This window comes from Strix uralensis, chromosome 18 (assembly GCF_047716275.1).
Source record: "Strix uralensis isolate ZFMK-TIS-50842 chromosome 18, bStrUra1, whole genome shotgun sequence".
Taxonomy (NCBI): domain Eukaryota; kingdom Metazoa; phylum Chordata; class Aves; order Strigiformes; family Strigidae; genus Strix; species Strix uralensis.
In genome coordinates this window covers 3,637,160-3,650,425 of record NC_133989.1, presented here as the reverse complement: position 1 = coordinate 3,650,425, position 13,266 = coordinate 3,637,160, and the positions used below count along the sequence as shown (strand labels likewise).

Below are 13,266 nucleotides of genomic sequence, written 5' to 3'. Positions count from 1 at the left end.
ATGAATTATTCTGCAGTCCCTCCTCAGCATTGTGAAAGGAGCTAATTTCTATCCCCCTTTTGTGAGGCAGTTCATTCTTCTGAGCCTGGGATCCCCCCCTCCCAGCCTCTGTCACTCCCTTTCTCAGGGACATTTGGTTGCTGGACAATTTACTGTAGGACAATTAGGTCATACTGTCCGCTCCTGCCCATGACCATGGATGGAAAGATCTGTGTTCCCCCAAACACCTGCTCTAAAGACCACAACCCTCATTTCAATCCTTTTCACTCTGCAGATTAGCTGCCAGAGCTCCTGATTTTGTGCCATCGTAGTTTTACTCAAAGAGTAGGAAAAATGTCCCCTCATGGGGTGGCTTATGTGGCTGGTCATGCCCTGCACTGAGCTGATCTGCCCGTGTGCTTTAGTGAGGTGTGCTCATCGCTTTGGCTCCCAGTGCCGATGGCTGGGAAATGGCTAACGAAGTAACTTTCTGTTTGAGGGACTCCTGCAGAATTTAAGGGGAATTTCCAACCCTGAGCCCTCTTCTCCCTTCCTGTGCTAAAACTCCTCTTCTGTGAAATTCCAGCATGCTCCGTGCTTTAGTAATGAAACACAATGAAATCTAAGTAGACTTTTGTCTAATACCGTGGCAGCATTATTCCCAGATGGACAGTAATCATAGCGAGTTTGCCCCATCTATCTTTGCAAGAGAGCTTGAAGTTTTTACGTAAAGACAAGACGGGGAGGGGGAACATGTTGGTTGTTAAGTATTTAGGGGGAAAAGTGGATCACCTGGAAGGTAAAGGCATAATCCATCTTTTCATGGTGAGGGGCATGGCCCAGTGAGCCAAAAGAGCCTGTGAAGGACAAAACCTGGGACAGTTATAGAAAGAAGCAGGAAAAGAAAAAAAAAACCAACTGCACCATTTGTGCCATAGGGCAGTGTTCAACAGACGGCAATTCCAAAGTCTAATGATCCTGGCCCCAAAATTACCACTGTAGAGGCTTAAGAGTTGTATCCTTCATCATTTTAAAGCAGATGATGGAGTGTGAAGCAGTCAATTAAAAAAAGGGATTTGGGGAACCAGGGAACAGCCAGAAAGTAGCTATTAGCTAACAGTTGGGCAGAGACTTAAACTGGCTTCAGACTCCATACCTCCTAAACGTGGGAGAAAAGTTGAATCTGGATCCAGAGCTTCCGCATCGTGGCTCAGGTCCATTGCAGCAACTGCAGAGGATTTATCTGGTGAATACGCCCCAGCCTGACTTTGCAGATTCCCCGTGGGCAAATGCCCGCCTTGACATCTGCGGGAGCCTCGCCTGCGTCAGGGCTGCAGAGAAGCGGGTGCTCGCTTAAGCCTCCCCATCGATCTGCCGGCAGAGTTATTGCAGGATCCGGCCGACGTTCACCGCAGCCACACTACCAGGTCCTTGGGTTTGTAAGGGCCTGTCAGACTATGGGGTGCAGTTAGGAAGGAGCTGGTAGGTGTCTTGGCCCTTGTTTTAGACACTGTTGGTCTCCAGAGCTCTTCTGCTTGTAGTTGTCGGTGATTTTTGCACTTCTGAATAGGCAGGGTGAGGCTGGAAAAGCCCAGCAGTTTGCTGCTTGTGCTGATGTTGATGGATGCAGTTCCATGACTTTAGTAAGACAGCTTCATCTCCTGCGAGTTAAGCTGGAGTTAAGCCTATTGTAACACCCTCACTTCGCTTTGGGGATGAGCATTTCATTCTCAGCTGTGTTGGAAGTGCTAAAGACTTCCCGATAATACCTTTTCTTCATTTTAAAACTTTCATTGTTATATCCAGCATGCAGTTTGACACTGGAAATTTTTATGTGGGGTGTTGGGTTTTCAAGCATGGACAAATTGATTCATGAGTGGATTAATCTGATGCATCTTTTAAATGGAAAACTGACATAATTTTCCATCAGAGACCCGCTAATAAAGCACATTTACTTGGTTAATCCATTTTTTTCCGTACTAAGTGCACTACATAAGGTATAAAAATACCAAATCAATAGCCAAAGAGTATATAAAAATGAGACTGAGTGATCAGAAACCATGTGTGAGCCACCCTCTCCTTGGCTTCTTGGAGGACTCCAATTTCTGCTTCTGCTGCCGAAAGACCCATTCCCAAAGTCGCCCCAGGACAACGAGGCTGCAAAACCCCAGGTGTCCTTGCAAGTCCCGGAGGGGAGTGGGTGCAACGAGCCACCTGCTTCCAGGGGACTCGTGGCATCAGCTCTCCTGCAGCCCTCCCTATTTTTAGAAGTAGCTAGTTTGAAGGTGTTGGGTTTTAGTTCTTCAGTATTTTTTTAATTATTGTTGTAGAAGGAACTGAGTAGCAGGAATGTGTGTAAAAGACAAAAGCATCTTCCAGTAGATTTGTGCAAGGAGCCCATTTCAGCCTGCTGGGGAATCTGCACAAACTCCCCCTTTTTTATTTTTCAGTTGGAGTACAGCAGTGTTATTTCAAAGAAAATGCCTGCACAGCCTTCTCTCTGCAAACACTGCAACCATCATTTGATCAGTGCAACTCTCTCGTGTGAGCTAATTTAACAAGCGGTTGCTTTGCAGGCTGTGGAGAATTGCCTCTTACCTAATAATTCTGCTAATTTGCTTAACTTTCCCAGATTGCAAACAGCCCTACTCTGAACAAGCAGCTTTCTAAATGAACCCCCAGACAATTTCTTGACAAGAGGGGAAAGGAAAGGTGGATGGCTCAGGAGGTTAAAGCTCACAGTCTTTTATTTTTGACCTTTGGGCCAGCATTCAGATTTGCTTGTTGGGAAAACCGCATTCAGGATATTTTCTTCAGGGATTTACACTACCCTTTTGCTTGTAATTATTCTCACTTGATGTCTTCCATAAATTAAAGATGCTTTTATTAGTGAGCTCCAGTCCTCTCAATTATCTTGCTAAAGTCTCCTTATCTGTGGCTGTGAGCTACACCACCAGAATTGCCATCCTTGCAAAGCTCCTGGTCGGTGGCTACAGGCAGAGAAATAAGGAATGTACATGGGTAATACAAATGTCTGAGCAATCCCAGAAAGAAATGAAAACTGCAGTAAAGGTAAATGTCAGACTATTTAAAGACAATGTTAACTATTGATTTTTTAGAGGAGACTACCTCTTCAAAGGATGGCAAGCATGCTTTCAGATATAGACGACGCAACCTAGACGGATGGTGGAGAGAGGGAGGCGAGTGAACTGGGAAAGCAGAGGTTTTCCCGGAGAGCAAAATGAACCCTTTACGAAGCCTTTGGGATTAAAGAGGTGGCTTAGTTCTTTCACAGCGCCCACCCTTCAACCCATTTAAGCACCATGCCTTTTCCAAGAAATGAAGGGCAAAGAAGCACCAATGAACAATAAAGAGATAAGCAGCAAAGTACTCGTTTCACTGGTGTTTCCCAATGAAAAATGAACCCTCAAGCACACCCAGTGATTTGTTGTCTAAGTGGCAAAGCTCGCCCAAGTTCCTGATTTTGCTTCCAGCAGAGATGCTCATTGCTCATTCTCATACCCTGAAGCAACGCGGACTCATTACGCGGCGCTCGCTCTTCCCACCCGCACCTGCCTGCACGCGGGGTGGGACCACCACTGCCACGGCAGGGGCCTGTGCTGGCTGGTGGGGCGGAGATACGGGCAGCTGGCAAAAGGAGGGAGCAGAACTATCATTCTGCCTGTACCTACAACTAGGAACTTGTGGGGAATTATAACCGACTTGGCAACTTTTATTATCCTTTAGTACAACAGGATAAGTTATGTTTTCATATGGTTTAAGAGAAAATCAAGACTAGAATAAAAGCCTTGTTTTTTAAGAAATACATGTGTGTATATATATATTAGAAAAAATATGCCTATGTATAAATACACATTTATATATATATATGCTTGCCTTATGGCCCATGCTGTGATATCTGGCCTCAATGCATGCATCTGCAGGGAATTGTTTCTTTCAAGCTGTAGTGCAGAGATGATGCTATACATGGTGCTTTGGGAAAACAGCATGATAAGAATTTAGTTAGGGGATTTAAAGGTCTTCCAGACCTGCATTTTCAAAAAGGGAAACTTCTTATCTCGATGGGTGTTTTGGAACAGGAGGAACGAAGGATCTAATCTAGTGAAGTGTAATGTCAGTGAGGGCAAATTAATTTTGCATTTGGATACAACATCTTTTTTTAGAGGCTAATCTGTGTCTTAAAAGAAACGTTATTATACACATCCACACAACAAAGGAAATGGGTGACACAGGGGATCACTACTGACTTTGGCAGGTTTTGAAGCGGGTACACGAGAGGAACTGATCCTCCCAATTCCTTGTGTTTCCCCTCTACAGTCTTTTGGGTGCTTCAGTTTGAAGGTCCCCACAGGGCTTACAACCCCAGCTCGCCTTCAGTGGCAGCCAGCTCAAGTTGCAAAAAACCCCAAATCCTGGTAGATCCTAAACACAGCACAATACGGTATTACTGCCGGGGGTAACTTTGGGTTTAGATGTATTATTTCAATAAGGAGGTCTTCAGACAGTGTTAAATGACAGATGATACAATTTTTGAATGTGATGTTCATCTGAATTTTATTTTCTGATGTTTTGACTCATTGACTTGATGTCTCTCTATTATGCACACACCTCTGGAGATGTTGCTGGCAATGATTATGCATAGCATTGAGTTAGTGAATAAAACCACTCCAGGAGCTGCTTTACAGATCACACTATCGTTTTCTCTATAATTGTCCCACAAACGGTGGAAGTTATATGGAGAGAGCAGTGTGCTCTGACAGACTGCATATTTTTGCAGTGTGCATCAGATCTCACTTTGGCTTCTGAGACTTATTTCTGATGGTTCTTGGGGATTTAACTTTAAGACCAATGTATTTTAGTATCCATATACGCTCCACTGTTCATGTCATCTGGCAGCAACTGAGGATGAGCTGTCTCCTTAATATGGATGAGACACCAATTTATCTAAGTTATCACCTCCCAATCTCTCATTCATCTCTGCTGTTAACTGCTGTGTTTCTGACATCCATACCTAAACTATCAGCAACTTCTTCTCCTTCAATTGAAACCATAAGTAATTTCTGGCTGGAAGTTCTTGTTGTGTATATAATGGCTTCTTCATCTCCCAGCTGGAATTCAACCATCAGGTGACTGAATCAGGCTCTGGACACTGCATTTTAAACCCACAACATTGCATAGATCCACGCAGCGCACTAAATCAAAAGTCAGGGTGTCTTTCCACCATCTGAAAATATATGACCAAATTAACATGTCCCAGACTTACTTTGAACAACACTGCAGTCCCAGTTGTGTACAGCCCAGGCTTTTGACTGCAAAGTCAGCAATACTTTCCCCCTTCCTGATACACTCCCAAACTAGCAAACTTAGCCCTACTCCTGGTATTCTCTTTATAGAAGGTCCCAGTGGTATTATGTATCAAATAAAGATCTCATTACTTAGTTTCTGGTTCCTTCATGCCATTGCTCTCATTAATCATCCTGTTCTTCAAGCCGGTGCTACAAACCATTACAACTGTCTCACTCCCCACCCTTTAATTAGAGATTCCCTCCCCTGCAGTTCCCTGCCCCTCCCTGCTGCACATCCCACCATGAGCACTGACCCACCAGAGACCACTGCTGCTGGTTGGGGCAGTGCTGGATGGCTGGGGACCTCCTGGCCATGAGCTCTGGACTTGAGACTTAATGCAAAGAGATGGTCTCCCCTTTCTGCCCAGCCTCGTCTCGGGGCACCTGGGGGTGCTCCTGCTGCTAAATACCCCAATGCTGTCAGCTTTGTGCCTTGCAGCATCTCTAGATGCAGCCCCCCTCCCAGGCAAAAAGAAAAACTCTTTGATTGTGCCCCAAATCTGTTAATTCAATCCCCGATTTCCCTCCAAATATTGTTGCGAACAATTGAAGATGGGGAATCTGCATCATGTCCTTCTCCCCCATTCGAGTTCCCATTTGATTTTATTTCCAGGGAGCTCCAAGGTCTGACACAGAGGTCAGTCAGAAGAGTCCCACCCTGCATTTCCCCCCGGCAGAAGCACTGCAGCTCACGCTTCCCACCCCTGCTCCCACCAGCTACTGCCCTGCCCTCGCCACGCAGCAGCACTTCTGTTTGCAGCGTGGGACCCAGGGAGTTTGCTACTTTCTCTGGGTAATATATTTTTCAGGAGCACGAATGACTTGTTTAAAGCACTGGAATGTAATTCTCTTTGTGCTGAGGATGAAATGCAAAAGGGCGGAAGAGCAGGGGAGAGCAGATCCCCCCTCAGCTCTATGAATTCACCAAATCCGATAGTTTATTCATTTTAATTAGCCCTGGAATTCACATATAAGTGTATATATATATATATACATATGAATTCTTATAATGACACATAATTAATTTAGAGTTTGGCATTTCAGAACAGGTAATTAAAATAGTTCATTGTTGATTAATCACTTGCTAAATAAATTATTAGCAATATCACTGTTAGCATTATGTTTATTACTACAATTTAGAGAAATTAAGGCAGTTCACTTACATTAAATTAAACATGAAAGCACAGCTGTAATGTACCCTAGACAATATCTATTTACTCAGAGAACAAATGTGATGTGTGCATTACAGTACATTTGCTAGGTCATACATCTTGGATGGCCTCTTCATGTCACCACCAGAAACCTAATACCAACACACAGACAATTCCCATCTCTTTCCGTAAATATAAAAATAGGATCTGCTGGACTTTAGCACTTGCTCTGCACTGCAGCGTGCTCCAGGCAGCTCTGGCTGATCTGCGGATGCTGAAGGCAGCTCAGACCCGCATTGGATGGAGGGTGACTCTGCGGCACCGCAGCCGGACCCAGGGAGTGGGGACCTAGCAGGGGCATGAAGGGCCACACCAAACGCAAACCCCCAAAAACCAGAAGTGGGAAAGAAAATCAAATATTTCACTCCTCAGCAGCACCCCAGGCCACTGTTATGAGACAGATTATAGCCAAACTGCACAGAAATGGAATAAATCTCAGCCTGACTCTACGAGGTGCTAAAGGCTTAAACAGATCGTTTAGGTATAAGTTGAATTTGATTTTTAAGCAGCTCTCTGCTGGGGTGGTGAGAGATTTTGTCCCGTGGGGAAATAGGTATCCCTTGCTTTTGACACTGTTTTGTCTGGAGGGTATTCAGCCTGGAGTCTAAGGGAGCAATAAGGAGAAGTCACGAGATGAAGAGGACACAGAGCACCTCACAACAGGTTTTCTGGATCTGTCTCTCCGTGGTTTTATAGCTATGGGAAATAATCTATAATTAGGTGTATAAAATAGCTCTCTGATCTCTTTGCTTCTGGTCCAAAAGAGCACAAAATTGATAACTCAATTATCGCTGCTGGAAATACAAATAAATTAAAAGCCCCTGGTAGGAGGAAATCTAACGGAAGGACGCCCATGCAGCATAGTGGATGCTGCTCTTTAATCGCAAGCTCGGAGGCAATTAAAGCCCTGGGACTCAGGCTGGAGCAGGAGTGGGTGCAGACTGAGCCCTTCGCTCTCAGACACATGGGAATAGTCACACTCAGTGTGATGGAGCCAAACGTCCCCTCGAGCTGAAGGCACGGGTTGGCAGAAGGACTGGGGATGGTGATATCACCTTCGCAACCCAGGAGCAAAGTCAGGGTGAAAGCTTTGGAGGTGGTGACATCCTCCGGGAAGAGAGGGATCTGTTGAATGACTGGTGAGCTTAGCTTGGTTGTGGGGTGAGGAAAAGCAAGGTCAGATTTTAACAGTTTTCAGCATAAGAAAATAATTAGTGCCTAATCCTGTCCCCAGCAAATTCCTGGGAGTTTCTGTTCTGAATTTACAAGCAGAGCAACATAGGATATTGAGGGTCATCTTCATTTTTTGCCAAGTCATCTAGCATTTACAAAAACCCCCTCTCTCCACTGAGGCTTTTTTTTAATGACTCCTGTGCTGAATTAACAGTCTACACCGGTGTGACAATGACAACAGTCACTAATGACCACTCTGTTTGTCTAAGCCACATGCTGAGCACTGATTTCAGTCCCTGCCACAAACTCTCTTTGCAGAAAGGCTTCTGGGTCTTTTTAAGCAATTTAAAATGTGCAGGATGAGCTGGCCTGTCCATCCTTGCTCCTTTGATATTCTGCTGCCTGGAAGTGTCCTTGAGTCAACAGGGAGCACCTGTAGGGAAGTGTGACCTAGAATGATGTGAAGAGCAGGAGGAGAAAAGCCTTTGAAATTTCATATCCCATTCTGATGACCCACTCAATAACCAGTGAAATTATATTTAAACAATCTGCCCTTTGATGCAATCTCAACCAGATCAGAAGGGCAAGTGCAGTTTCGTGGAAAGGTCTGTTTTTATTAGGCAACACACTTCGTGGCCCCATGGAGAGCATGTGATGGTGCACACACATGGGATACGTGCAGTTATTATTTTAAAAAGGAAAGCAAAAGTACTCCAGATGATCCCCCAAATCTTTGTGCCAAAACCATTCCACCATATCACGTTGAACAGGACATTTTCACGCATAAAATTGTTTCTTGGATGAGGGAGGGCATAGATTTAACTTTGTGTAGTGCCATTGCATGGTTCAAACTATGCAAAACCCAGCCAGGGTCACACACACCCCGTGGCAGCGTGCAGGGAAGAAAGCATCACCTGGGGAAGGTGCCAGCTCTTCCCATCCCGGGCACCATTCCTCCTCCCACTCACCTTGCTCATTGTTTTTCTACTGGAGCAAAATAGGGCACCACAATAATATTCACTAAGTAAAAATACGACAGGTTTTTACTTAGGCATCAGCATTGCCCATGAAGAAGCCTGGTGAACGTCATCCTTCCTCTGCCCATCGTGTGGGGCAGATGTTAGAGCAATTCTATCTGAAAGCTTTTAGCTCCAATAACTGATGATTTATATTTGTGCTGTAATAGCCAGATATGGCAATAATAGTAAGGATTTAATTGTTTTAATGAAAGTAGCTTTTTCTGCATTCGAATCAATTTGCTGAGTTTGGATGATGGAATATAAGACTGGATTTGGCCGTGGTTTTCGTGTGCCCTGAACAAAAAGGTACAAGCCATTTCAAAAGAACTAGCTTGGCATACTGAAACTTTTAATAAGTAATATCTGCATAACTAAAGGCAATAGGAACAGCCCAACCTGAAGAAAAAGGGTTTTACAGGAATTAGTGTCTCGCTGTCACATTTGTAAAAGGGACACATGCATTTTTCAGATCTTTGCACATTAATGGCTGCATTTGATTCAAAATACAGTCAGTGAACCCTCAGTAAATGGAATTAAATGGTATGTGTCTGATTTGAGGGTGACAATCCACCAATTGTTTCTTGTTTGAATTACTACCTGCGTGGCTGGGCACAGCGGTAATTGAAACTATAATGTTTCATTCCTCTTTAGCTATAATTTATCTGAAAAGTTCATTCACCGCTCTTCTATTCTCCTTCCTGAAATCTCTCCCTTCACCATTACCATGCTGTCAGGGACTGCATCCTTTCTGTGTGGCCAGATTTTGACCTGGTTTGAGCTTGGCAATTAAAGCACACGAGCAATCAGCATTTCACTGGACCAGGCCCATCTGCCCCCTTTGCTCTGGCCACGGGCAACTGACTGGGGGCTCAGCCGTACTGCAGGGCACAGGGCTCCTTTTATTTAGCCTCAGGTCTCTGCTTTGCCTTTGGCTCAGAGCTCAGGTGAGAACATCCTTACAAGGTTCTTCAAATCTCCCTTGGAAACCAAGAATTTGCAGTAGCTTTGAGACCATTTTATTTTGTGACACCAGAATTATCGACTGCAGGACCTGGACCTACTTGTATAGCAATAGCTGTAAATGGAGAGGTGTCAGAGGTTACTCTTTCTTCCACCTGTGCCTTGTTTTTTGCTTTACGTGGCTCTTACACACTATGCAGGTGTCTGTGGCTGTGGCAGTGCTGGGCACATGCTAGGGGTAACAGATTGCCTCCTCTTGACACTACCCATTTATAAGCAATTTCTAGTCTGTTTTCACCCAATATTGATAAACAGAAGAAAATGGAATGTATTTTATTCATCCATAAAATCTGACATTTCCAAAGATGGAATCAAATTATCCTCCTCATGTATCTGCAGATGGCTGGATTGCTGGCTAGGTATGACTTTATGCCCGCAGAGAATGATACCTAGTAATGACACCTAAATTCCAAGATTTCAGAACAAGCTGGTCTGAGACAAACAAGGTTATTTTCCTTACAAATAATATGAACCACAAGAGCCAGACACTGTGGCCCAGGATGACAGCACTTATTTCTCCTATGGGACCAGCCTGGAAATCCCTGGGAAGCCCTTGTCAGCAATGGGGCATGTTCCTGGCAAAGGCATTTCTACAAAGGCATTTGCATCTTCTTGAGCTGGTGCCACTGCCTGTGGTCTGGTTGTGATTCAGGAGTGATGAACCTTGTATTTTGTCCTTGATTTTGGGATGATTTAGATTAAAATTTCGTGTGGCTTGTGTGCAAGTTGTCCAGGAATGTGGTGGTGCTACGAGGAATTGCAGGGAGAGGCAGAGCTCTCAGCTGCCCGCAGACACTGAGGGGTGTAACAATGAGCAAAGACAAGATCATAGGAAAGAGGATAATGAGATTTAAAAGATAATTAAGGCTGCTGGTTCCCAAATACCACAATTTTTATAGCTGAGCTGGTGAGCCCAGAGGAAAGCCAAGTGCTGGAGGAAAGCTGGCAGCTGAGGTGGGGCTGCAAATCTGGAAGTGCCACTGCAGGGAGGGTCCTCAGCATCTCCAAGCCCCAGGGCTGGTCCCTCTCTCCAGGCACAAGCTGTGTGGAGATGCTCATGCTCTGGGAGGCATTCATGGCATTGATCTACCAACCTTCATCTCTGCCGGGGGATCCTGGCACCTTGACAAAGCATTTGCGTTTGAAACTAGGCTGAGCTAAGGAGATGGGTGGAGAATAGCAATGAGCAAGGACAGACTGGCATCTAAATGTGGAAGGAGTGTGGCAGCCCATGAAGAGAGATCGGGGGAAGGGGTGGGGATGGAGTGAGACGAAGCACCTGGAGGACAAGTGCTGAGAGGGGAACATGTCACCCAAGGGCAGAGGAGCACAGTACCTCCCCGGAGACTTCCCTGCGTTTCCATAGCAGCACTGGGAGGACCCCTTGGTCCCTGTGGCGATGGCAGATCAAGGGAAGGAAGTCTCTCCTCCATCCTCTTCTGGACCCCAAGGCTCTTGAGTTTCCCCTTCTGAAGCTCATGATTTCACAGCCACCAGTGCAGAAAAGCACAGGGCTCTCAGGGAGCTCGAATAGAGTTACTGTGCTGGGCAGAGAGAGAAATACAGATCCAGGTCATGGCACTATTTTCTCTAACCAAATCAGAAGCAAAAGCAATCCCAGCTGCCTCAGACAGGAATTTCACCCAAAATGGGACCTCAAGAGTTAGTCCACAATGTTCTCCCACTCCTTCCATACTTTCACACACAAACCATTGCATACACACAGACTGTCTTTGTTAGGAGTTGTACTCCTTCATGCCTGGAGTCACAACCGTACCAATTTAAACCACCCCTTGCCTTTTCAAGTTTACTTACTAAATTTATTTTTTTTTCTCACCTTAGAGAGCAGGCTGAATAATTAGAGCAAGTGGCTGCATTTCTCAGAATAAAACTGGGATTTGTAAGTGCCAGAGGACGTCGGCGGTGCTGGAAGGGAAAGGTAATTGACATTCCCTTCAGGAAACCTCTTCAAAAATTCGGGCCCCAGTTGCTTTGGATTTATTGTCAGTGGTGCAATACAGGGGGGGAATATGATGATCCTTGCAAGCAGACAAACAGCACCACTAAAAGCAACCAAAGCAGAAGTTGAGCTCTGCTGTGTGTCTAACAGCAGAGAGGGACTGGCCATGAGCTGGCTGATCTTCCAGCTTTTTTGTACCAACCATGCTGTTAGGGCATTACAATGCCAAAAAAAAGATGATGAAGTTCTTCTAAATAGGCCTGGAAAGTCTCATCAGCAAGCGCAGGACCCTGCAGACAAAGCCAACAAGGGGCTGAGCGCTCAGCCATTCCTGGGGTGCTGGGGGGTATGTGGCTGCCTGGGCTATGGCTGCTCCAGGGCTTCCCGAAAAGCCGCAGTGAAGTCCTGCTGCCCGCAGCGGTGCACGGCGACACGGCGCTGATTAACTGCAGGCTCCCCTGGGCTTGCCAGGATTTCCAGAGAAGCGATGGAGAGAATTTGTGTGGCATCCCACACCCCACTGTGGTGAGAGGAGAGCTTGTCTGCTCCCCAGCCCACATGCCATAGATAACTAAATACCTATATATGTGAGAGAGAGATATAAATATATATGTGCACCCACACTACTGCAAATGCGGTGTGTATGTGCTAGGTGCACAGCTCAGCCTTGATTAACCCTTGCCTGAGTCACCCCTTCTCTTGCAACAAAATGTGCATTAAGTGATACTCTTAGGAGATGAGTTTGCACCAGCCTCTCAGCAATTTCTGCTTCAGTGGCAGCTTTGATGTCCTTGCTGTTGGGATATTTCCAAATGGGAATAAACTGTTGTCCCCTATCCCAGCCCCCTTATTACAAACCACTTAGTCTTTCTGAGATGGGCCCATGATGTCGGTACTTGTAGCAGGGCTTTGCAGTACCCGGCAATCCAGCCTTTGTGTGTTAGGAAGTTTCACTCCCGGTTGGGTTGAAGCAAAGGCTCAGCTATTGCTCATTCATCTGGATTTACAGAAGCACTTGCAGTGCCCTGAGCACCAAACTGTTGCAAAATGACTAACATAAAAAAAAAAAAAAAGTTTTAAAACCCAAAATAAAGCAGAGCAGCTCGCCGTAACACAGCCCCAACAACCCCACTGTATCGAGTGCTCTGCTCCTGCAGTGCTGGGGGCTGGGGAAGGGCTTTGGGGGTGCAGTGACCTTGAGGCAGGTTGGGCAGGGAGCGGTGCTGGGGGCTGTGAGACCTTGTAGCCACTCTAGCTCCCCCTTCCCCACCTGCAAAGGGTTTTGGGGGGTTTTCCAGTGATTCCCCTTCAGCTGCTCATTTAGAAGGGGCACAGAACCATCTCCTCCCTCGTCTGCTTTCGACAGTGCTGCTCCCCACCCCAGGCTGTTCCAGCCTTTGACATTGCCACATCTTTACTACTCATGACCTGACGGACCAAACGTCTCATTTCTGCCCAGCATCTCTCTTTTCCCATTTGGTGATTTCGTAAAAGGGTGTCTCCAAATCTCCCCTCATTGTACCTCTGTTTCCAAATTG

General features: G+C 45.7%; 1 long non-coding RNA gene across 1 annotated transcript; it reads right to left on the bottom strand.

The window, feature by feature from the left end:
• Window positions 1–6,261: 6,261 nt before the first annotated feature.
• On the bottom strand, window positions 6,262–11,300 carry LOC141951757 (uncharacterized). Its single transcript, XR_012631446.1, has 2 exons — window positions 11,105–11,300; window positions 6,262–8,179 (listed from the first exon to the last, which is right to left on the bottom strand). It is a non-coding gene; the product is annotated as an uncharacterized LOC141951757 (long non-coding RNA).
• Window positions 11,301–13,266: the final 1,966 nt, after the last annotated feature.